The sequence below is a fragment of the Lissotriton vulgaris genome, chromosome 9, assembly GCF_964263255.1.
Source record: "Lissotriton vulgaris chromosome 9, aLisVul1.2, whole genome shotgun sequence".
Taxonomy (NCBI): domain Eukaryota; kingdom Metazoa; phylum Chordata; class Amphibia; order Caudata; family Salamandridae; genus Lissotriton; species Lissotriton vulgaris.
The window spans coordinates 911,263,367-911,287,279 of record NC_141697.1 but is presented as its reverse complement, the minus strand read 5'-3'; the positions used below and the strand labels follow the sequence as shown (position 1 = coordinate 911,287,279).

At 48.4% G+C, this 23,913-nt stretch overlaps 1 protein-coding gene across 2 annotated transcripts in view; it reads left to right on the top strand.

Moving 5' to 3' along the window:
- SUPT5H (SPT5 homolog, DSIF elongation factor subunit) overlaps positions 1-23,913 on the top strand; it is a 324,989-nt gene that overhangs the window by 97,082 nt on the left and 203,994 nt on the right. The gene's annotated exons all lie outside the window — the stretch shown is intronic.

Below are 23,913 nucleotides of genomic sequence, written 5' to 3'. Positions count from 1 at the left end.
AGGCAGGGCTTTTCAGGAAGGTGACTGCTGAGTGGCACCCCGGTGCTCACTACGCATAGGCCAGTCAGAACCAGTTCCAGGGGCACACCAGCCCCTGGCCTGGGGAAGTCCGGCAGGGGAGAGGGGTGTAACCACCCCCCTCCTGGTCCCACCCATAGGCAGGACCTAGTCACCGGGTCAGCCCCCTTTTTTAGTATAAAGATGGGAGCGGGCCCCCTGTTAAAATTAGATCATCTTTGGAATCAAGATACCACTTTCTTCGAAAGGACTTCACGATTTCTTCTTCAAGATTCTCCCTTGTGGCTAAGGAGTAGTCACCCTGCATCCGCAGGCACCATCCTAAAGAACACTGCGGTCTGCTGCAAGTCCTTCATCACGAATCCGACGACCCAGCTCGACGAGACCCGGCTTCCCTGGCCCCTCTGACCTCTACTCACCTCTACAGCCCAGCTGAGAACCGTGAGTGCGACGAGACCTCAAGGGACCGACGATCGCCAAGACTGCACGACATCTTTACTGCAAGCCCACCGTGTCCTCCACTGGTGAGTGCTTTGGGGTCCGAGAAGCCCCGACCCTGCGCAGCTCCAGCACCCAAGATCAGCCCCCCTGCATCTCCACGATCTGCGTGGGGCCCTTCTGCTGTTTGCTGTGCACCGCGTTGTTTGGCTACTAGCCGGCTGGCTTGTGGCCCTCTGAACGACGCCCAACGACTTCACGACTGCTGGTCTGGTTGCTCCAGGCTGGCCTTTGCTTCCTTCTTCAAGAGAGGCACCCCGGACCCTCCTGGTCCACTCCAGACGCCATTTTAGGTCCACCGCGTGGGCTTGAATTTGCCAAGGCTTTGTTGCCCAATCCTGGGTCCAGCGACGCCGACAGCTTCTATCTTCGTGGGACAGCTCGATCCTCCATCCTGGTCGCCGACAACGCCTCCTGGTCCGTGAGATCTTCGAGTCAAGCGTCACCCACTCACCTAGTCGAGGTGGCTACCATCCGGTGCCCTCCTGGTGCCCACTGACTACTGGCTAGTAGTCTCGAACTTGGTCCCCTCTGCTTTCAGGTGTCATCTATCTTCAAGATCCAGGCTTGGATCCGACTGAACTTTCTTCACTGGTCACCGGCCAGCATCTTTTCTTCCGGCTCCTGGTCCGTCTACGAGGATTCCCGACGTCTTTTCAGACCTATGCAGCTGCAGCCCCTGGGCTAGGTAACTTCGGCATTTCGGTGCCCCAGCATAGCCTCACTATCCAAGGGTCAGAATCTACTTTCGTTTTCTCCCTACCAGGTCGGGTTCGCCCGAGAACACTAACTTTCTAATTCCTAGCTACCATAGACTTTTGTCCCGCATCTCGCGTGAGAGTGCACACACTGCACCCGAGTCCCCTAGGCCTCCTAGACATAATCTAACGATTCCCTAGTCAAGTCCTAGCGATTCCAAAAGCTATTAGTACTGTACTTACCTGCTAGGAATTTCGCATTCCACTTTCAGAGTATATGGTTTTCCGTGCCCCTCGGGCATTTGTATATACTGTGCTAACTTAAGTATTTTTGTAAGAGTTTTGGTTTGTGCTTAGTACCCTGTCCTCATAAAGAGTACAGGGCTGTTGTGATCTTTAAATAAATAACTGTTTATTTTCATAACACTTGTGTGGTGTCCTTTCACTTGGTGTTCAAGGGGTATATGTGTGGTAAACAGCTGGCTTAACGCGCCCTCTCGAGTCTTTAGCCTTAGACTGCTCGTATCCACGCTACTAGGATAGCTGGTCTATAAGGTTGACTTACAACCAATCATCAATAAGGGTTGCTGGACTGATACATAGTGTTCACTAGAATAGTGAGCACTGCATATCAGGCCACCTTCTCACACAGAGCACTTGCACTTATTGCAGCAGGAAGTGTTGGTGATGCTGCAAAAAGGGGCAATCGAGCTCGTGCCAGTGGGGGAGGAAGGCACAGGGATTTATTCCCTGTACTTCCTCATTCCAAAGAAGGACGGATCTCTCAGACCGATTCTGGATCTCCGTCCCCTCAATCTGTACATACTGTCAGAGCATTTCCACATGCTTACACTGCAACAGATTCTTCCTATGTTAAACAAAGGAGACTTCTTAGCAACCTTGGATCTCAAGGATGCTTATTTCCACATTCCGCTACATCCGTCCCACAGAAAGTACCTCAGGTTCACTATCCAGGGCACGCATTATCAGTTCAAAGTCCTACCCTTCGGAGTCACAACTGCCCCAAGGGTCTTTACCAAGTGTCTGGCGACTGTAGCGGCGCACCTCAGGAGGCAGAACATCCATGTCTACCCCTACCTCGACGACTGGCTCGTTCAAGCCAGGTCGGAACAGCAGTGCGCCGCGGACATGTCGACTACCATTCACCTCCTTCACGACCTGGGTTTCTCGTTGAATTACCCGAAGTCACACCTTCAGCCGGCACACGTCCGGCAGTTTCTGGGTGCGACAATCAATACCCTGACGGCCTCGGCACAACCAAACCAGGTCAGGATAGACGGCATACAGTCTTTAATCCAGAAGTTCAGACCGGGACACTCACTTCCAGCAAGAGTGTTCATGCAGTTGATAGGCATGATGGCCTCCTGCATCTTCATAGTCCCTCACGCACGGTTGCATATGCGCCCGCTCCAGGAGTGCTTAGCAAATCAGTGGACACAGGCTCAGGGACAATTAACAGACCTAGTGTTGGTTACCAGTCGGGCATACAACTCTCTGCATTGGTGGACTCCACACAACCTTTGCAAGGGCCGACTGTTCCAGGAGCCAGTGCCACAGGTTATCCTGACAACGGACGCATCTCTCCAGGGATGGGGAGCACACCTGCTCACTTACACAGTGCAGGGACTATGGACGACGCAGCAACAGAAGATGCACATCAACTATCTAGAACTGATGGCGATCTTCATGGCACTCAAGTCCTTCATTGTACATCTCTGCAACAAAGTGGTGTTAGTCCGGACGGACAACATGACCGCGATGTACTACATCCAAAAACAGGGGGGCACCCACTCACCACAGCTGTCTCACCTGGCTCAGAGCATGTGGAAGTGGGCCATTCAGAGGAACATCTTCCTCATGGCAGAACACCTCCCGGGGAAGGACAATCAGATGGCGGATCTGCTCAGCAGATACAGTCATCAAATGCACGAGTGGGAGATACATCCATCGGTACTCCAGCCGTACTTCCAAAGGTGGGGGCGTCCAGACATAGACCTGTTCGCCACAAGGGAGAACGCAAAATGCCAAAGCTTCGCCGCCAGGTTCCCACACCCCCAATCGCAGGGCAATGCGATATGGATGAACTGGTCAGGCAAATTTGCTTACGCTTTTCCCCCGACACCCCTGATACCACTGGTGGCGAGGAAACTACGGCAACACTCCATGACACTCATCCTAGTTGCTCCAACGTGGGCGCGCCAAGCATGGTACACCACGTTCCTCGAACTCTCAGTGGTCCCGCATCAAAGACTGCGCCTCACGCCCAGACTTCTGACGCAGAACCATGGAGAAATTCAGCATCCAGATCCGCAACAGCTCAACCTAGCGATCTGGCTCCTGAAGTCTTAGAGTTTGGATACCTAAACCTACCTCCTGAATGCATGAACATCATCAAGGAGGCGAGGAAGCCGTCAACCAGAGCATGCTATGCCGCAAAATGGAAGCGTTTTGTCATCTACTGTGCAGACAATGGCATAAACCCGCTAGATGCATCTATCCCTAACATCATTTGCTATCTGTTACACCTTTATAAGTGCAAACTAGCGTTCACTTCTATTCGGATACATCTATCCGCCATCGCAGCTTACCTTCAAAATAGGCAGCATCTCTCAGTCTTCAGGGTGCCTGCCATTAAAGCGTTCCTTGAAGGCCTGAAACGAGTCATTCCCCCAAGAACACCGCCAGCTCCCGTGTGGAACCTCAATGTGGTCCTCACCAGACTGATGGGACCACCGTTTGAGCCAATGCACTCGTGCGAACTGCAATTCCTAACGTGGAAAGTTGCTTTCCTAATTGCCATTACGTCACTAAGACGCGTAAGTGAGTTGCAAGCACTCACGATACAAGAGCCATTCATCCAGATTCATCCAAATAGGGTAGTACTACGTACTAACCCCAAATTCCTTCCAAAGGTGGTGTCACATTTTCATCTCAACCAAACTATCGATTTGCCTGCATTCTTCCAGAACCCACAAACAGTGGCGGAAAGGATGCTCCATACGTTAGACGTACGGAGGGCATTGATGTACTACATAGACAGGACACAACACTTTAGGAAGACAAAACAACTCTTTGTTGCCTTCTCACCACAACACAAAGGCAACCCAATTTCCAAAGCAGGAATAGCCAGATGGATTGTTAAGTGCATTCAAATCTGTTATCATAAAGCCAAGCGCACTTTAACAATACCCCCAAAGGCACACTCCACACGCATGTTGGGGGCATCCATGGCTTTCCTTGGAAACATTCCTCTAGAGGACATTTGCAGAGCAGCCACGTGGATTACACCACATACCTTTACAAAACACTACTGTGTTGATGTACATTCCAAACAGCAAGCGGCTGTAGGACAGGCTGTTCTCAAGACACTTTTTCAGGTTTCTGCAGCTGGCACGGGCAACCGCCGCTGATGGAGGGACTGCTATGTATTCTATGCTAAGATATGAATTTAGCAGCCCACATGCCTCGAACTGAATATGCTACTTACCAGTATGCATCTGTTCTTGGCATGTAGGGCTGCTAACATTCATATCGCCCACCCTCCTCCCCGGTGCCTGTCGCAGCTGCAGATATACTATTGTATTCAATCATTAGCATGGACATCCTTTACACTTTTCACTCCATCCTCTGCCACAATGGCGAAAAACAATCTGGGGATGGAGCCGATGCCCATGCGCACTGTAGTCCAGGGGAGGAGCCACCCATCTCAGGATACTTCGAAGACTCTTCCAGGACAACAATGTGCGATCATCCGGACCCAACACTAGGTGGCGATCTAATGCTAAGATATGAATGTTAGCAGCCCTACATGCCAAGAACAGATGCATACTGGTAAGTAGCATATTCATTCCTTACCGCCCCATCCATCCTCCCCGTTCTGCGAACCAATATCTAGGGTTAAGGTCATCCCCTTTCAGGGCCCTAGTTTCATGGCACCAGTGTTGGTTTTTATCATGGCTCTGCGTTTCTGGCGTGGAAAAGCTATGTATAAGAACTGACGTCAGCGCGCGAGGGCGGCGTCTAAGTACTCCGGCGACGGCATCCCGGCGCCTACGACGGACGCGGAGCCGCAGACGACGCCTACCGACGCGCAAGGGTACTGCTACGCAAAAGTTTCAGGATCCAGTCTGACGCCTGGGGATATTCTAAGATACGGAATCTAATACTAACTACTGTTTCTTACAGATATATCGTTACCGAAGGTAAGTAACTTGTGCATATGTATTTATTCTAAACACAACCCCTCTGGTCTCTTTATGAGGCTAGAGGTAAAAGTACAATGCAAGAAACTTAATTAGCATACGATAAGTTGCACAGTATACATTTTGCCCTAGGGGCCTCACAAACCATATACTAAAATAGTGGTATAAGAACCACTCGAGGGATAGAAAGCAGGCCTAGGGCCTGTAGAACCACTGGGGCAACCAGGAACCACCCAAGGTAGGGACGCAGGAGTGGGCGCGTGCAGTGTCTAAACACAGCCACGAATCACCATTGACTTTCTATGGAGAATGAACAAGTTACAGATTTAAAGATTAAGGACACTTAGAGGTGAACTACGATGGAACCCTTTTAGACTTAGACACTTCGAGAGTCAAGACCCACGGGAGCACCGGAGTACTCATGTTACCTCACCCAGGGAAGCCGGGTGCATAGGTGTCTTTTGGTGTCTGGTTTCGTTGTCGATTCCAGTGGAGAGCTGCGAAGAAATGTTGCAAGCGACCAGAGGAAAAGTGTCCAGGTGTATCCAAGGGTGGATCGGAGATCTGAAGAACCCGAAAGCAGAGGGGACAGAGTGTGGGTCACTTGCCAGTGACCAGGATGGCGAGAGAAAAATGCCAACCGATGTCTGGTGATTTCAGGTGAAAGAGGTGAAGCGTGACTCTTCAGCCACGAGGACCAGGAGGTGTCGACGATGACCAGGAGCTGGATTCCAGCTGTCCCACAAAGGATGTTGAGTGCTGCAGCGTCAGAAACCGGATTGGACCCAACCAGCCTTGGCAACGGCAACCCACGCAAGATGACAAGATTGGCTTCGGTGCAGACCAGCAAGGTCTGAGGACTGACTCCTCCTTTGGAGAGGAGTGAGAGAACGTCTGGAGCAACCAGGTAAGCTCAAGAAACAAAATATTGTCCTTCGTGGGGTCCCACTAGCCAACGGACTAGCGATCACAAAGGAGCCTCGAGCGGAAATGCACAAAGTGGGCCCACTGAACACTCGTGGAGTGTAGACCTCTGAGCTTCGGTGCAAAAGGTGCTCGGCCAGGGGTTTCAAGTACCCCAATGCACAACTTCGGGAAGTAAGTGCAGTTGCAAAAAATGCAGGCTTTCCAGGAGTTCCGGTTCCACGTCTCTTGTGTCAGCTATCGGTCTCAGCTTTGCTGGGAACTCGTGTCCACTCCAGAGATATCTGGAAGTCTGTGTCCTGTGTTGCAGGTTCTTCGGGATCCGGCAGAAGGCTTGAAAATGCCGACCGGCTAAGATGCTTCTTGGTGCCTGTTTGAACAGGAAGGTCACTCCTTGACCTCAAGGGAGATTCCTCTGTCTTCTAGTCGATATGGAATGTCCAGGATATATGTTGCAGAGTTTCGTCCAGGATAATCTAAAGTCCTAGGGACTGGTTTCCTATACTTATACCAAGTTTAGGGGTTAGACTTACTCTAGGGTCTCACCTATGGGAGGAGTTGATGAGGGGATTGGTTACACCCCTTCCCCTTGTCCAGTTTTGCGCCAGAGCTGGGGCCGAGTGCCCCAGCAACCGATTTGAACTGGGAAATCAATGGAGCACCTTGTGTGCCCCAGGCAATGTCTGAAAAACATTCACTGAATGCAACCCACCATGCCCCAATACACTGAAGCCTGTCTGGGGAGGTGCTGGCACCTCCCTGGACAGGAAACCTATTGTCTAGGCCTCCCCTGCTGGAGTTTCATCCAGCAGCAGGAGTGCAGACTCGTGACTGTGGCAGCAGCATCCATTTTGTGATGCTGGGGCTCTTTTAAACTTTAACCGGGTATACCAGTATGTACATGTCTTCTCGCTCTAGAAGGGTGGAATGCTACCCCTGCCGCCAGAACTGGCGGGGGGTAGTATTCCAAAATGTTTGACACCTTACACAACATGTTTTGATAAAGCCAAACCAAAGTTAGCATTAACCGCGAGGATTATAATGCACTTAAGAGTATATGGTATGGCTATATCATAGAACAGCTATAAGGGGATATTTCCGAAAGCTGCAGAGGGGCTCAGCTCATGCTGGGGCATCCTCTCACACAAAGCCAAGCACTCTGCATTCAGGATTGTTGAGGCCTGCCATAGGAGTGACTTATAGGTTACTATGTGTGTGTGCGTATAGGTATATATATGTATGTATATATATATATATATATATATATATATATATATCGTCGCTTCCTCCTGCACCTACTCACGCACTCACACGGGTGCTGTTTGCGGGGGGTGCTCCCGCCAATACTACGCTTCTTTTCTCCCTCGTCTTCACAAAAGACCACAGCACTCACGGGGGAGAGTCTCAGATTTTATTCGGACTCTCAAACGCACCAGACGCGTTTTGGCATTCGCCTTCCTCGATGGTACCATCGAGGAAGGCGAATGCCGAAACGCGTCTGGTGCGTTTGAGAGTCCGAATAAAATCTGAGACTCTCCCCCGTGAGTGCTGTGGTCTTTTGTGAAGACGAGGGAGACAAGAAGCGTAATATATATAATATCTAAGTAAGGGGTACTTACACCACCTTACCCAGGCTGCAAGGGCAGACCTGTGGTGCCATTTTCGAAGGCTGCCCAGGGGTGGCATAATACATGCTTCAGCCCCTCGTAGGCCTTTGGGGTACCTATGCCCTGGGTACCTAAGGTAAAATATACAGGGACTCACAAGGGTAACCCAGTAACCAATCTGGTATGTACCTAAAGTAGACGGTATCAATTTAGAGAGAGAACAGCTAGACTGTGGTCCTGATTAGCAGGGCCACAGCCAGACTAAAGTCGAAAAACCAGTGAAACAGCAAAAAGTGGGGGTAACCATAGGAAGCAGATCCTACTCTCCTACACAACCCCCCCCCCCCCCCCAAAAAACGCAGGGACATTAAACTAACCATGACCAGTTGAGTCTTCATGTTATAAGTGGAAATATCAAGAAAGTACATCTGCATTGGCAGGTATCCTACGTTTATTCCGAATCTTTTTTCCGCAGACTTTGAGTCCCCATACCATTACTCCGCTCAGTATTTGACACCACATATCATCACTCTGCATTTTTTCACATCGCGTGTGCATTTACCACGCATGCCTTTACAACGAATTACGTTGTAAAGGCATGTATGGTAAATGCACTCGCATTGTGAAAAAAAAACAGAATTCATGAAGATGGAACCAGGAGGAGAGTGGAACCACAACGAGAGAGGGGTAAGGGGGTTTGGGTTAATTTTTTAGGGGTGGGGAAGTCGTGCTGGGGTATTGATTTTGTAGTGTAGGGTTGTGGTTGTGTAGTTTAGGGACGTGCTGGGGGTAGTGTTATAGGGTTCAGGGTAGTGTTGTAGTGTAGGGTCATGCTGGGGGTAGTGTCTTAGGGTAGTGTTGTAGTGTAGGGTCATGCTGGAGGTAGTGTTTTAGGGTTTAGTGTAGTGTTTGTGTAGTGTAGGGTCATGCTGGGGGTATTGTTTTAGGGTAGTGTTGTGGTGTTTGTGTAGTGTAAGGTCATGCTGGGGGTAGTGCTTTAGGGTTTAGGGTAGTGTTGTAGTGTTTGTGTAGTGTAGGGTCATGCTGGGGGTAGTGTTTTAGGGTAGTTTTGTGGTGTTTGTGTAGTGTAGGGTCATGCTGGGGGTAGTGTTTTAGGCTTTTGGGTAGTGTTGTAGTGTTTGTGTAGTGTAGGGTCATGCTGGGGGCAGTGTTTTAGGATTTAGGGTAGTGTTTGTGTAGGGTAGTGATTTTGTGTTTGTGTAGTGTAGGGTCGTGCAGGGGTAGTGTATTAAGGTAGTGTTGTAGTGTTTGTGTAGAGAAGAAAAGTGGTTTATGGTAGTGTGGGGGGGGTTCGTGCTGGGTAGTGTAAATGTAGGAAAAGGACTGTGTCGAGGGTGGGTTGTGCAGGGGCGCTACATTAGGATGTATGGTAGGGTAGGGTAAGATAGGATACTCTCACTTACCTTTAAAACTTTTACAATGAGTATACCTTTAACATGCATGCCTTTGCGTTGTAGTTGCATGCGTGGTAAAGGCATAGTCGTGGTAAAAGTTTGCGTTGTGATAATTTGCGGGGTGATTGTATTTGCGGTGTAATAATTGCGGAGTGATGGTATGCAGGGTAATTGTTAGCGGAAAAACGTCACATTTTCGCATTGGCATGGTTACTCCCAGGTCTATGTTCCACTGTATAGTCCATCAACTTTAGGGAAATGGACCACCTGAGTAGTTTGAGATTTTCACCCTTCATCTGTTTTAGCCATAAGAGGGGCTTATGGTCTGTCTGAACTGTGAAGTGAGTGCCAAACAAGTATGGCCTCTGCTTCCTCAGAGCCCAAACCACAGCAAAGGCCTCCCTCTCAATAGCTGATCAACGTTTCTCTCTAGGGGTCAGCCTTCTGCTAATAAAAGCTACTGGCTGATCCTGACCTTCATCATTCAATTGTGACAGCACAGCCCCTACCCCCAACTCAGATGCATCTGTTTGGACAATGAGTTATTTGGCGTAGTTAGGACTTTGCAGAATTGGTGCAGTGCACATGGCCTGCTTCAGGTCATCAAATGCCTTTTGACAGCTGACTGTCCACTGGACTTTCTTAGGCATTCTTTTAGAAGTTAAGTCATTCAGTGGTGTCACTATGGAACCATACCTCTTGACAAATCTCCTATAGTACCCAGTCAGGCTCAAGAAAGCTCTGACCTGAGTCTGGGTGGTTGGAGCAACCAAGTCCATTATGGTCTGGATTTTGCTCTGCAACAATTGAACCTGACTTACACCTACAAGGTAGCCCAGGTACACAACCTGACTCTGCCCTACCTGGCACTTAGTGGCCTTGATAGTTAGGCCGGCTTTTTGCAGTGCCTCCAAACATTTTTCAGGTGGATCAGGTGATCTTTCCAGGGGGAGCTAAAGACAGCAATATCATCTAGATATGCTGCACTATAGGCTTCCAGGCCTGTTAAGACTTTATTCACCAACCTTTGAAATGTGGCAGGTGCATTTTTCAGACCAAAGGGAATTACCACAAACTGATAATGTCCACTAGGGGTTGAAAAGGCTGTCTTTGGCTTGGCATCCTCAGCTAGCCTAATTTGCCAGTAGCCAGCTGTCGGATCAAATGTGCTCAGATATTTGGCAGAGGCCAACATATCAATGAGATCATCTGCTCTTGGTATTGGATGGGCATCAGTTCTGGTGACTGCATTGAGACCTCTGTAGTCTACACAAAACCTCATCTCTCTCTTACCACCATGGGTGTAGGGTTTGGGTACTAGAATTACTGGACTAGCCCAAGGGCTATCTGAAGATTCAATTACTCCCAATTCCAACATTTTCTGGACTTCAGTCCTGATACAGTCCCTGGCATGATCAGGTTGCCTGTAAATCTTATTTTTAACAGGCAAACTGTCCCCAGTGTCCACTTCTTGAGTGCACCAGGTAGTCTGACTTGGAGTCAGTGAAAACATATGTCTGTACTGTTGTAGAACCTGTCTGCAATCAGTGAGGCTGCCTGCCAAGGCTACACCATCAACTGATCCATCATCAGGGTTCTGAGAGAGCAGGTCTGGGAGAGGGTCACTCTCTTCCTCCTGTCCTTCATCAGTAGCCATGAGCAAGCCCATGTCTGCCCGGTCAACACATGGATTCAATCTGTTGACATGAAGCACCCTAAGGGGGCTCCTGGGAGTTCCTAGGTCTACCAAAAAGGTAACCTCTCCCTTCTGTTCAACAATAGTGTGGGGTCCCCTCCACTTATCTTGGATAGCTGGTGGGGCCACAGTCTCCAACACCCACACTTTCTGTCCTGGCTGGTAAACAGTCAGTACAGCCTTCTGGTCATGCCAGGCTTTCTGTAATTCCTGGCTAGCCTCAAGGTTTTTATTTGCCTTTTTCATGTACTCGGCCATCCTAGAGCGGAGACCAAGTACATAGTCCACAATATCCTGTTTAGGGGGTTTGAGAGGTAACCCCCCCCCATCCTTCCTTCACCAGACAAAGTGGGCCTCTGACATGGTGCTCAAACATAAGTTCAAATGGGCTGTAGCCAATCCCCTTCTGAGGAACCTCCCTGTATGCAAACAAAAGGCAGGGTAGCAGGATATCCCATCTCCGCCTGAGCTTTTCTGGGAGACCCTTAATCCTACCCTTTAAGGTCTTGTTAAATCTTTCAACTAGACCATTGCACTGTGGATGATAGTGTGTTGTGAACTTGTAGTTCACTACACACTCCTTCCACATTGCAGTCAAGTAGCTAAACCTAAAGTTTGTCTGTACTTGCCCAGATTACTGGGACTCGTAGGAGGACATATCCATGCCTCCATTACAGATCAAAACAGCTTGAGTTGGTACTCTGACTAGGCCAGAGTCCATCTCAGTTTCCAGGGTTAACCCACTACACCCTTTTGCTGAGAACGACCACTTGTTGCTGAACTAGGGGGAACTATTGCCTTAGGGGCAATGGTGGCTGGAGCTGTCTCCTTTTTGATGCACTCACTAGTCCAGTGAGTATTATTTTTACAAACTTTGCACCATGGTATCTCTGGACCTTCTTTCTTTTTAGATTGGGGACCCCCACCATTAAATGCTTTTTGGGGACCTTGTGAAGACTTCTGGTCTTTACCTTTCTCCCCACCCTTTTGATCTTGCTTCTTCTGATCACCACCTTGGTTCTGTACCTTCTGCTTCACCCTGGTTCTGACCCATTTGTCTGTCTTATTTCCCAATTCTTGGGGAGAGGTCAGATCAGAGTCAATCAGGTGCTGATGCAACAACTGGTTCTGACAGTTAATAAGAATCTGTTCTCTCATGATTAGAATATACAATCCTGTATAGTCAGGTTTCAGGTTTTAAAGTCTTTATTTCGATTTTTAAAAGAATCATAAAAGACAAATATTAACAAGCATTAATTAATTGACAATAAATACACATACATTAAAAAGAATTAAACAGTTTGAAGACAATCCTGAGACAAATTTTCCTTGGGGGGAATGGGATTACAGGTAAATTCATACAATCCAGGTTTAAACTATTGTTTTGCCCTGAGTATCCACGCCCAGCCCAGATATTTGGCTATACACACTGTGATAATTTCTAGTGTGTTAGTTTTTAATACATGGATAGCCTCTTCTGATTTTCTTATGGGCAGGCACTGGAAGAGTGGTTTTAGCCATTTGGCCCTGGGTGCATGGTATCTAGGACAGGCAAACAGAAAATGGCCCTCTGTTTCCTTCTGGCCTGGGCACCATTTACAATGATCCGTGGTGTTTGAGGACCAGTTTTTCGTGAAGGTTTTTCGTGAAGGTATTCAACGGCAATGCGCCCACTGGTGGAACTGGTGGAAAAGTTTCCTGTCTAAGGATTTGGAAATCGTGTCCCAATAATGTTCACGTGTGGGGTCCAACTTAAAGCAAAGGAACCTACCAGTGAGGTTGGTAGAACAGGAGGCATTGATTCTGTTCAAGCGGAGCGTGGACCAGTACAATTCTTTAAATGCCAATTTAGTTGGAAAAGTACTAGTGGCAGGGGATATCCAAAGCTGCTCTAAACCCATATCCATCAAGATGGATTTTACCATTCGGAACCACGGAATTTTTTCCGATCCCCTAATTGACCTAACTTCTGCTACCCCGTTTGCAAATAGGATAAGGTCAGGCGAGGTCCATAGGCGCCTCCAAAAGGCAACCAGTCTATATCTGGCCATCTCGTTGATTGGAGGACATCCTAAGTCCAAGCAAAGGGGAATGGAGGGGGACGACTGTGGCAAGCCTACCAAGTTGCGGAGGAACTTGCACTGTATTTTAAACAGGCCCGTAAGATCCTTGTGGCCCCACAGATCTGCACCATATAGAATTGCAGGATTGATTTTTGCATCGTAAATTTTGAGAGCTGGTGTAACCCGCTTAGTAATAGATTTCCTTTGCTCACTGAGGAGGCAGCCAGTAAGTCGGGCAAGCTTAAGATGTTGGGCATCAACTTGTGTTTTCCATTTCAGGCGACTATCTAGCATAACCCCCAAGTATGTCATATTCTCTACTTGGTCCAGTTTGACTCCTCCCATACTAACTGTGCTCCGGACAGGGTAGTTCTTGGTTAGCACCATAAATTTAGTTTTCCCAACGTTCACCTTAAGATCGCTGATGACACAGAACTCCTCAAAGCGGTCCAGGGCCCGCTGTAATCCGCTGCGTGTTCTGGAGAGGAGTAAGGTGTCAACAGCAAAGATGAGCATTGGGAAACGCTGTCCTGCCAGCAAAGGGGCGTCGGTTGGGGTCGATTCAAAGAATTTTACCACTTGGTCAATGAACAATAGGAAAAGAGTGGGTGCCAGTACGCAGCCCTGGCGGACACCACGGGTGACTGGGAAGGGTTCTGTCACTTGGCCCTGTCCTCCCCATCTTACCCTCGCAAAGTTCTCCTCATGCAATTTAATTATCAAATCGAGCAGTTCTGCTGGCATTCCTAGAGTCTTCAAGACTCCCCACAGTTTTCCCCTCGGTACTAGATCGAAAGCGGACTTCAGATCGATGAACGCTGCGAAGATGGTACCGCCGCCAAGCTGCACCACCTTCCAGTAGATCAGACAGAATCTGAACACCTGGTCGATGGTGCTAGTTCCCGATCTGAAGCCCGCCTGCATTGGGGATAAGATGTCCTCCATCTCGATCCAACCTTGGACCCTGCCCAGAACCATGCGAGAGATGAGTTTTTGCATAGAGTCAATAAGACTAATCGGGCGGTAGTTACCCGGATTAGACCTATTGCCCTTTTTATAAATCGGCAGGATCTCCGCCCCCTTCCAAGATTTGGGTATACTTGCACCTGCAGCTATAGAGTTTGCCACCGTGATAATGTATGGTATCCACAGGGCGGGATTAGCTTTAAACAAGTCGGCGGGTATAAGATCCATACCTGGCGCTTTCCCTCGCGTGGTAAGATTTAATGCGAGCTCGACCTCTCCTTCTGTGAAGGTGATAGTCTCACTTTGGGTGGTGGGGTGGAATGTCATTTCTAAAGTACTAGGTGGCATGGAATTCACTGCACAGAACTGGGTTGCGTAGAAGATCACCCATTCATTGGGGGGCACATGGTTTGTGGGGATGCGTCCGTCCGGATCCTTCCCCCACTTGACTATTTCCCAAAATTTGATGGGGTTATTAGACATGGAGGCTTCCAAGAGGTCTGACCAATACTTATCCTCCCACTTCCGTTTAGCTTCCCCTTGTATTTTCCTATAGGATGATCTGGCCGCTTTCACCAAACCCATATTCCGAGACTTAACTGCTTTAACCAGGACGGTGTGTGCTTCCCTACATTTTTTGTTGTACCATTTATGAGGGCGAGTAGATGCTGTGTTGTTTCCCTGTCGGCGAGGTTGCGAAAGCAGAGTTTTTAAATCGTCAAAACAACGATTGTGGAGATTTATAATAAGGTCAGCTTTTCCGGGGTTGTCCCCCAACTCTGCGTGGGTCAGCATTTTATTATAAGTATTATTAACCACGCTAGTAACCTTATTTCTCAATATTTCATCCCCCTCAATTTTAGACCATTTTACCCTCTTCCTATCGTTTGTCAGGTAGGTTTCCCCAGTCTGAGAGGTACCGGGTTCCACTAGTCTCGCAAGTCCTGGCAACTTTAATTGCAAGGTCAAGGGATTATGGTCACTTTCTGGACGGGGAGTTACCTCCATATCCACCATCAGGGACCAGTCTCCTACTTTCAACAGGATGTAATCAATGCGGCTTCTTCTTAGCCCGTTATCAAATGTACAGTTGGCTCCCTGGTCTGATTTTGTTCGACCATTGCAGGCCCGAAAGCCACTGTTTAGACAAAAGGCCATCCAATTCACCGCCGCCTCTGTGGCAGGTACTGGTTTGACAGGCATCAGGTCGGGTATGCCCCATACTACGTCCTCCACGGAACCCCAACAGTCCCCTGGGTCTAATAGAGGTTCAAAGCAACAATTTAGGTCCCCAGCAAGCAGAATGACGTTGGTGTTATCAAGGGCTGCCAGAATAGAATCCAGTACCTCCAGCAGAGGCGGCGTACGGCCACCTGGCAGACCTCGTGCATATATGTTAAACAGGATCAAGTCCCGATGGCCAGTCTTTCTCAGCCTAACAATAAGGAGGTCCGGGTTTAGTACACTTATCTCCGTAATACAATAACCCAGGGATTGTTTCACCCAGATCAGTAGCCCCCCTGAGGCTCTCCCTTTGGCGTTCCCAATAGCGCTTCGAGTGGCGGCTTTATGAAAATTTACATAGCCCTGCCTAAATATTGGATCGACAGCCCAAGTTTCCTGGAGTAAGATGATATCGAATGTATCCATGAACTCGAGCCAGTCTCCAGAATGGATGCGACTTTTAATCCCAGCAATGTTCCAGGACACTAGGGCAAGAGTTTCCGATGTAGGTACCATGGTGGGGGTCACCACCTCAGAAGCTACAAACGTGTCCTGTCCTGCCTCAACATCCAGCCCATTTTCAGATCTCCCCACGAAACTATATTCAATCAACGAGTGTATAGTCACACACTTTACTGCCCAAAAACAGCCCTCCAGAGCCTTAGTAGCACAATCTACAAAGTCAGTCCAGTCCCAAATCTGTGTCTTCTGGGTTTCTCCGAACAAGCCAAACCCATCTATCGGAGCAGTCTTCAGGACTTTTGTAATTGTCAGCATCCTCTTCTCTTACAGAGAGGAGCTTGTCTCTACCTTTGTCTGCAAAGGAGAGCCACAAGATTGCTTCCCACTGCCCCTGGGGTACCTGCTGTACTTTGCAGGCCCTCTCCAGTGCAGTAATCCATTTGTGGATGTCATCCCCTGACTGATAGGGGGGACAATCTTGCTTAGGTTTTTATGGGCCTGCCACTAGGGATTTTGCTGCCACCATGGAACTCTAGTCCCATCTTTTTTCTCTCTCTCTCTCAAGAGCTAGGGTCTCTTTCTCTAAGGCTACTTCTTGTCTCCTTATTCTAAGCCTGGTTTCTTTCATCCTAGCTTCATGTTCCCTCTTCTCAAGTGAGGTACCCCTCCTATTAGAAGAGGCAGAGGACTCTAGTGATGAACCAGAATGATTAGACTCCCTGGAAGGAGACTGTGAGAAGTTGGCCTGATATATGATGTCTCCAATTCTGGGGGCACCTTGTATCAGTCCAAACAATCCCTTATGGTGGTGGTTGTAAGTCAACCTTATAGACAAGCTATCCTACGGGTAGCATGGACTAAGCAGCCTTCAGGCTAAACTCAAGAGGGCATGTGAAGCCAGCTGTTTTACCAAATACAATACTGTAATATCAAATGAAAGGACACCACACAAGTTATATATTATAAAAATATATGTATTTATTCTCAGAATAATCCCCTATACTCTTTGAGTCTAGAAGCACAAGCGTTTAAACAAAAGCACAGTTAAACATATGAAAGTTGCACAATTATGGATGAGGCCGGGGGCCACTCAAACCATATACTAAAATAGTGGTATAAGTATCACTAATCGAACAGTGGTAAGGCCCTGGGGCCTTGGGAATCGCTGGGGCTATTCGGGACTAGCAGTGATGAAGTCGGGAAAAGCCCGCGGGACTCTGGTGCAGCGCTAAAAGCACACGCATGCACCAATGCAAAGTCAATGGTGCGTAAAAGTTATCGAGTTACAGTTTTAGGAGTCTTCCGACTGGACTACAGTTACCAAACTTTAGACATAGACACTAGAGGTGTATACCAATACAGGGGCACCGGCGTTCATGAGTTACCTCACCCACAGGAAGCGGGTGCATAGGTGCCAAAGTGTGTCTGGTTTCGTCATGCAGTCTGATGGTGCCTGGAGATGAAGATGCTGCAGGCGTCCAGAAGAGAAGTGTCCGGTTTGATCCAAGGGTGGATCGAAGATGTAGAGTACCTGAAAGCAGAGGGGACAGAGTCTGTGTCACTCAGCAGTGACCAGGGTGGAACCAGGAAGGAACCAGGCAATGTCGGGCACAATCAGGTGGTTGTCGTGAAGCTTGTCTCGGCTGCCACGTGGACTCTGGGACACTGAGGATGTCCAGGAGTGGACCACGAGCTGTCCCACGAAGGCTCTCGCTGTCGGCGGTGTCTGCTTCCGGATCGGAGCAAACAGACCTTGGCAAATGCAACCCACGCAGGATTCGAAGATCGCTTCTTACTTGGACCAGCAAGGTCAGAGTGGGTGCTCCTTTTCAGGGGAGCGAGGGCCAGTCTGGAGCAACCAGACTAGCAGTGTAAATTCAAAGGTTCGTCTGTACTGGGGCCACTAGCCAACGGGCAAGCGACCGGACCACCGCGTCGAGCAGAAAGATGCAAAAGGGCCCCACGCAGCACTCGGTGAGTGTGGAGGGGTGAGCTTTGGTGCAAAAGCTGCTCGGGGCTGGGGCTTCTCAAACCCCAATGCACAGCGTCGAGGGAGCCTCGGGAGCTGCACGGTCAGCACTTCGTGGTTTTTCCAAGATGGCCGGCCCCACGCTTCAGGTCGCCTCCACGGGTCTCAGATTCGCTGGGACTGTGGATCGGGCTGTTGGAAGGCAGGAAAGCTGGGTCTTGTCGATCTCTGTCGCTCGAGTTCCGGCGGGAACTGCAACAAAGCAAATGGTGAGGCGCTGGATGGTGCCTGTTTGCACAGGGTGGTCACTCCTTGTCCACAAGGGAGATTCTTCAGTCTTCCACGCCGAGTGGGATGTCGAAGGGTCCAGAGTTCTGTATCAAAGTTTCAGTCAGGATAATCTGATATGCGCTGGCACTGCTCCCATCTTTATTCCAAATCTGTGGGCTGGATTACCTGCTAGGTCCCTCCTATGGGTGGGACCCAGGAAGGGGGTGGTTACACCCCTTTCCCTTTGTCCAGTTTCGCGCCAGGACAGGGGCTGGAGTGCCCCAGAACCGGTTTGACTGGATTATGCATGGGAAGCCTTGTGCTCCCCAGGCAGTGTCTAGTTTCTTTCAAACCTCCCTGCTACAATCCACTGTCTCCTGTCTGGGGAGGTGTAGCACCTCCCTGCGACAGGAAACCCTTTGTCCAGGCCTCCCCTGCCAAGTTTCGGTCAGCAGTAGGAGGTCAGACTCGTGTCTGTGGCAACAGCATCCATTTTGTGATGCTGAGGCTCTGGTTAGGATTAACCGCGTTTTAGTAAAGTAACATGTTATCTCCCTCTAGAAGGGTGGAATGCTACCCCCGTCGCCAGGACTGGCGAGGGGGTAGTATTCCAAAACGTATGACACCAAACACGACATGTTTTGATAAAGCCAAACCAAAGTTAGCAAGTAACCGCGAGGATTATAATGCACTTAAGAGTATATGGTATGGCAATATCCCGGAACAGCTAAGGGAGTTGGTCCCGACAGCTGCAGACAGGCTCAGCTCATGCTAGAGCACCATCTCACATAAAACCAAGCACTCTGCCTCCAGGATTGTTAAGGCCTGCCATAGGAGTGACTTATAGGTATATATGTGTCCAGATATAGGTTTAGATATAGGTATACTATATCTAAGCAAGGGGTGCTTACACCACCTTGCCCCAGCTGAGCGATTAGCCAGTTGTGTCAATTTGGATAGCCAGCCAGGGGTGGCAAAAGATATGCTGCAGCCCCTGGTAGGCCTTGGATGCACCTATGCCCTGGGCACCTATAGTGCACTGTACAGGGGCTGACAAGGTGTCCAGTACCAAATTGGTTATGTACCTATAGTACATGTATGTGAATTTAGAGAGAGAACAGCAGGCTGTGGGTCTGATTAGCAGGCCCACAGCCACATTAAGTCGAAAACCAGTGAAGCAAAAAGCAAAAATTGGGGTGACCATACCCTACTCTCCTACAGAGACCTATTCCTTCTTGGTATAACACTAACCCTACCTGAGAGACTAAAGGGAGGCCCAGTTTGGCCTTCCTCATCTCCAGGTAGATCTGCACTCCCCAGGTTGAGATCATCATCTTCTTCCTGGTTGTAATCATGTTCAGAGTCCTGGTGAGGCAACTCACCAGTGTTCTCTTCCTCTGATGGTTCCACCCCATTACTATTGTCTATCCTTGTGGGATCTGATGCTTTTAGGAAGCCATCAAGCAGTAACACCTCTATAAGGCCTTGGGTATTGGGGTTCAGCCCTGTCTTCAACTTCCTCATAGTACACAGACCTCTTAACTCCTGGAAAGGGAATGTGTCATACTTGGATGGCTGTACTTAACTGCCACCTGGAACAGACCCACTGGGTCCTTCCCTTGAAGACATGACTAGTGTGGTGTGGTGTGTGCACCTACCTACACTACTTGGTTTCCTACAAAACTCCCTAGTAGTTGTAGTCAGGGTGTGCTAAGCCCTTACCACCTACAACTTCTAAGTTCAGTAGAACTAATGTATTATACGCTTGATTTATATGTACCTACTGGTACCTTTAGTAATTTTTCAAATGATATTCTCCAGATTATCCGGTAAAACGATTGCAAGCTGGATTCCACACGCTGCACACCAATGTGCGAAGTTGGCCTGGCATATGATGTCCACTATTCTAGTGGGCACCTTGCACCAGTCCAAACGACCCTTATTGATGGTAGGTTTAAAGTCAACCTTATAGAAAACTATCCTAGTAGCTGTGGAGAGCAGCCTTCAGGCTAAGTCTTCAGAGGGATGTAAAGCAGCTTGTTTTACCAGTTATAATCTCTTGAATGACCAAATGAAAGTACACCACACAAGGTATACATCAAATATATATGTATTTATTCTAAACACAACCCCTCTGGTCTCTTTATGAGGCTAGAAGTAAAAGTACAATACAAGGAACTTAATTAGCATACGATAAGTTGCACAGTATACGTTTTGCCCTAGGGGCCTCACAAACCATATACTAAAATAGTGGTATAAGAACCACTTATAAGAACCACGTGAAGGATAGAAAGCAGGCCTAGGGCCTAGGGCCTGTAGAACCACTGGGGCAACCAGGAACCACCCAAGGTAGGGAAGCAGGAGACCCACTGGGGATGTGTGCAGTGTCTAAACACAGCCGCAAATCACCATTGACTTTCTATGGAGAACGAACAAGTTACAATTTTAAAGATTAAGGACACTTAGAGGTGAACTACGATGGAACCCTTTTAGATTTAGGCACTTCGAGAGTCCAGACCCACGGGAGCACCGGAGTACTAGTGTTACCTCGCCCAGGGAAGCCGGGTGCATAGGTGTCTTTTGGTGTCGGGTTTCGCCGTTGATTCCAATAGAGAGCTGCGAAGAAATGCTGCAGGTGACCAGAGGAAAAGTGTCCGGGTGGATCCAAGGGTGGATCGCAGATCTGAAGAACCTGAAAGCAGAGGGGACAGAGTCTGGGTCACTTGCCAGTGACCAGGATGGCGAGAGGAAAATGCCAACCGATGTTGGGTGATTTCAGGTGAAAGAGGTGAAGCTTGACTCTTCAGCCACGAGGTCCATGAGGCGTCGACGACGACCAGGAGCTGGATTCGAGCTGTCCCACAAAGGATGTTGAGTGCTGCAGCGTCAGAATCTGGATTGGACCCAACAAGCCTTGGCAACAGCAACCCATTCAAGATGACAAGATTGGCTTCGGTGCAGACCATCAAGTTCTGAGGGACCCCTCCTTTGGATAGGAGTGAGAGCACGTCTGGAGCAACCAGGTAAGATCAGGAAACAAAAGATTGTCCTTCGTGGGGACCCACTAGCCTACTGACTAGCGATCGCGAAGGAGCCTCGAGCGGAAATGCGCAAAGCCGGCCTCCGGAACACTCGTGGAGTGTAGGCCTCTGAGCTTCGGTGCAAAAGGTGCTTGGGGCAGGGGTTTCAAGTACCCAATGCACAACTTCGGGAAACTTCGGGAAGTAGGTGCAGTTGCAAAAATGCAGGATGTCCAGGAGTTACGGTCCCACGTCTCTCGTGTCAGCTACCGGTCTCAGCTTTGCTGGGAACTCGTGTCCGCTCCAGAAATGTCTGGAAGTCCGTGTCCTGTGTCGCAGATTCTTCGGGATCCGGCAGGAGCCTCGAAAATGCCGACCGGCAAAGATGCGTCTTGGTGCCTGTTTGAACAGGAAGGTCACTCCTTGACCTTAAAGGAGATTCTTCCGTCTTCCAGTGGATATGGAATGCCGAAGGTCCAGGATATATGTTGCAGAGTTTCGTCCAGGGTAATCTAAAGTCCTAGGGACTGGGTTTCTATACTTATACCAGGTTTAGGGGTTGGACTAACTCTAGGGTCCCACCTATGGGAGGACCTGGGGAGGGGGTGGTTACACCCCTTTGTCCAGTTTCGCACCAGAGCTGGGGCTAAGTGCCCCAGCAACCGGTTTGAACTAGGAAATGCATGGAGCACCTTGTGTGCCTCAGGCAGTGTCTGAAAAGCATTCACTGAATGCAACCCACCCTGCCCCAATACACTAAAGCCTGTCCGGGGAGCTGCTGGCACCTCCCTGGACAGGAAAGCTATTGTCCAGGCCTCGCCTGCCGGAGTTTCGACCAGCAGCAGACGGGCAGACTTGTGTCTGTGGCAGCAGCATCCATTTTGTGATGCTGGGGCTCTTCTAAACTTTAACCAGGTATACCAGTATGTGCATGTCTTCTCCCTCTAGAAGGGTGGAATGCTACCCCCGCCGCCAGAACTAGCGGGGGGTTGTATTCCAAAGTGTTTGACATTTTACACAACATGTTTTGATAAAGCCAAACCAAAGTTGGCATTAACCGCGAGGATTATAATGCACTTAAGAGTATATGGTATGGCTATATCATAGAACAGCTATAAGGAGATATTTCCGAAAGCTGCAGAGGGGCTCAGCTCATGATAGGGCACCCTCGCACACAAAACGAAGCACTCTGCCTTCAGAATTGTTAAGGCCTGCCATAGGAGTGACTTATAAGTTACTATATGTGTATATGTATATATATAGATAGATAGATAGATAGATAGATAGATAGATAGATAGATAGATATATTATATCTGAGTAAGGGGTGCCTTCACCACCTTACCCAGGCTGCAAGGGCAGACCTGTGGTGCCATTTTAGAAGGCTGCAGAGGGGTGGCATAATATACGCTTCAGCCCCTGGTAGGCCTCTGGGGTACCTATGCCCTGGGTACCTAAGATACCATAAACAGGGACTCACAAGGGTAACCCAGTAACCAATCTGGTATGTACCTAAAGTACATGGTATCAATTTAGAGAGAGAACAGCTAGGCTGTGGTCCTGATTAGCAGGACCACAGCCAGACTAAAGTCGAAAAACCAGTGAAACACAGCAAAAAGTGGGGGTAACCATAGGAAGCAGATCCTACTCTCCTACACAACTGCTAATTAAATTAAGTATCTGTATGTGCACCATGTTCCGAGAAGCAATTATATCTGACAAAATGCTTGGGTACTGTAGAATTAAAGGAGATCACAACAGTTATGAGTAAAATGGGGCAGATAAGGTTTAACGGCAATAGAAGTTAGACCACCTACAAACGAATAACTACAGCTGTTCTCTCATCCATTACATATGCAAACGTTTATACCCCATTAGGGTCAGCAATCCTAGTTCTGACACTGGTTTTAACGACTGTAGGTTTCAAACCGTTTCATACTTTATATGAAAAGTAAATATTTATATCAAAGAAAGGCACCATATAGTAACTTGACATTCAATTAACAATTACTCTAAGATTCTAGTAATAGGACTTGACATTTTCTTTTTTTTAAAACCAAACAGAAAATTAGTTTGTTCAAGGTGACACACCCCAGGTCCTCTTAATGAGGGCACCTGGTGTTTGGGCCCATATTTGTCTGTCCCAATAAAAGCTGTCTCCTCTGGGTGGAATTTATCGGGTCCCAGAAATGATTCCCCCTTTAGAAGTTTGTACCGATAATTGGGACTAACTAGCAGATGCTGAAGTTGACTTTCCCTTTGGCATAAATCTGGACCCCTTCAGCAGAGAAGTGCTCATTCACTAAAAAGTAGGTTTTTACTTTTGCCACATTATACATATGAGAATGTGGTGGTGAGTCTGGAAGAAAGTAATGCGTTTATATCTCAGTAGTTTTATTCAAGAGTTTGCAGCGTCACATGAAATTTCTAAAATGGTCAGTGTCATTTCCACTTTTGTCCATACGTTTTGCAAGATGGCACTATCAGAATTTACACTGTTGATAGCACATACCTTACGCGCAATACCGGTTAATGTCTACTCTGCTTTGCTGGCTTTTTATTTTATCTGTAGAGTGTTTGTAACTCCATCTACGAACTTCCCAGAATGACATGACCTGCAGCATCCACTTACTAGTAGTCCATGCCAGTGCAGCTATTTAAAGGTTTTTGCTCCTACAACCTACAACTTCCATGTACCCTGATAGAAAGCCACAAGTGAAAGGATAGGTTACATACTGATCACTCGTTTTTCCCTCATCATACATGGTGTCAGGGGGGTCATCTGAAGTTAGCCCTAGATGATAACTGATTGCTACTTCACATGTGCATTAAATAACTATCCGGGGCCCCTGAAGAACTAGC